This window comes from Triticum aestivum, chromosome 7B, assembly GCF_018294505.1.
Source record: "Triticum aestivum cultivar Chinese Spring chromosome 7B, IWGSC CS RefSeq v2.1, whole genome shotgun sequence".
NCBI lineage: Eukaryota > Viridiplantae > Streptophyta > Magnoliopsida > Poales > Poaceae > Triticum > Triticum aestivum.
The window spans coordinates 546,768,869-546,771,556 of NC_057813.1; positions in this window are offsets into that span (position 1 = coordinate 546,768,869).

The window sequence follows — 2,688 nt, forward strand, 5'->3', positions numbered from 1 at the left end:
TTTTATTTTTTTATTTTTAGTGTATTTATGCGGTTTCTCTCCATCGTACAAATATTGGTACAATACCAGTTATGAGGTTTACATCATTATGTCCATAACAGTCAAATGAAGGTGGATTAGGTTCAAGTGGAGGCAATATGTGGTGCATGTCAAAAGTATACTACTAATCCAAACTTGATCTAGTTTGGACTAGTAGTACTTTCGATGTGCACCACATGTTGCCTCCACTTGAATCTAATCCGCCAGCACAAGCTATTTAATCATCATCATAGTCATTACCACCAACAGTATTTATTTAATCACCACTAACACTAGCTAATAATAATCATCATAGTCATTACCACCAACACTAGCTATTTTATCATCATAGTAATATAGTGTAGCACATCATCATCCTCAAACTCATTTCTAGCTAGCTAATCACTCCTGCTGCTCTCTCTTAGGTAAAATAACATAAAACATGTATAGCTCTCCTCCTTGATCAAGCTGGAGCATGCAGATGAACCTGTCTCCTAATCGTGGGTAGCACATCTGTTTGCTGCCCCCTAGTACTTCTCTGCGCTCCCCCATCACATATTTGGTCCAGTCTTGCACTATTAAGCATCCGTCGCTAATCTTGAATGCACTAAAGTAATCTGTAGGATATCTTGGCCGTAAGCTGATAATACTCATGGTACCTTTAGTCTCGATCCCATAAGGCACAACATTCATCGGGAGTCCCTGTTGAAGAACATCGTATGGTAACATACTTAGCAATGAAGTTTAGTTTCAAAAATAATGTATGGAAAAGATGCACTGATGACAAATAGTAAAAATCTTACCATCCTTCCTAAATAGATGTGACCGTAGTTCATTACGAACACTATTGGTCGCACATTTTCAGTACTAACATTTCTAAATGCAGGAAGAAAATTTGTCTTGACAGTATCAAGATCCTCAAGCCATGAAACATAATGACTGAGCTCCTCGCAGTTGAGTTCAGCCCCAGGACAGTATACGGTCCTGTCTACCAAGCGCTGGACATGTTTGCTTGCACCGAAATAAGCTGACAATACAAATTAGTTGTCAACTATTTTTGAATAAACAATATCAAAGACATAAATATGGTTGAGAAACTTACATAATGGTATAACTGGAGGCGTCTGCACATCGACCCAGATGTCGGTATTACCTTCAATATCATCTTCCGGACGAATATCAAAGGTGATAACCATATCAGGCTCAAATGCATAAGTCTTGCATAGTGCTCGCCATGTTTTGCATCCAAAATAGGTGTAGTCGTCTGAATTGTACAATTTTGCATGGAAAATATAACCATGCTCGGTCTTCAAGTAAACTTTCTTTTCCTCCATACTATGACTGAAACCTATCTTATCCAATACAAAAACTCTTGCATGGCAGGGGATACGCTAGTAGAATAGTAAAAAAAATATAAGTTGAAGCAAATGAAGCAGATGTCATGCTTAATTACGAAAAAAGACTTGTCGTTGTGACTTACTGTATCCACTTCGAAGTTCTCGTCCAGCTTGATGCTGAAGCGCCTATCATCATCTAGGAAGATTCCGTCGCACAGGCCGCGCTCGTCTTCGCGGTATTTGCAAATACCGAAATCCTTTTCGTCGTCAGACATTTCCTATGTTCATAGTTAAAACACTAATTGAAAATCGATCGAAGACAACTACCAGGATACTCAACACACAAATCTGGGGCACTCGATATTTCCTACATATTCTGGCACAAGTCATGCCAAAATTCACGGAAAAAATCCGACATGACCTTTGCTAAAATAGGACATATCGAGCGCCTGAAATTGCCGGAACAGAAATGAATCAACACTCCAGCGAAACATAGGCCACTCGGAGGTGTAACCTACAAACATGACCGGCCACTTGGATATTGAACAACACAAGATATACATTTCAAAATATCTTATAGGACTCAAATTAGCATGCATTCAATAAGCAAAAGTAAATCATCTCATGCGTCTGTACATCGTCGAATATTATCACTAATACATCAGGAATACTGTCATACATATAACATCACTAATACAAGTAAAACCCTAGCACACGACGGGTATTGGCGCGGGCGGTGGACACCCACAGAGAAGGAACCATCACGGGATCGTAGCTCCAGTGAGATCCCTGGAGAACTTGCCAGGTATTGGAGAACCTATGCTCCAACGCAAACAACTAGCAACGGACGTGCGCGTCCTCCTCACTGACATGGTGACGCACCACCTCCGTGGAGTCCTCGAGCCTCTGGACCGTCACTGACCCATGCGACCGCCACCAAAGAAGGTTCGGGTCAGTGACAGGCTGGCTCCTCACCAACCTGTGCCCCTCGGTAGGTAGCGCCTCCCAGTACCACCCCGGCGGAGCCCAGTCCCGGACATGGCCCATCTGGTCAAGCAGGTGTCATCCTCCGCCGACTCGACAACGAGGATGCGGGATAGGCATCGTCAACGTCGATGCGGGAAAAATTGCTTGAACTAAAAAATAGCAACAAGTTCTTACTAACTAGTTCTATTAATTCAACTAGTTCTTACTAAAAATAAACTTACTATAAATAAAAATATTCTAATACCTAATTAGTACCTAGTTCTTACTAACTAATTAGTACCTAGGAACTGCTGCTAAGGGTTCATACTAACTAACTAACTAACACTAAATTAACTAACTAACACTA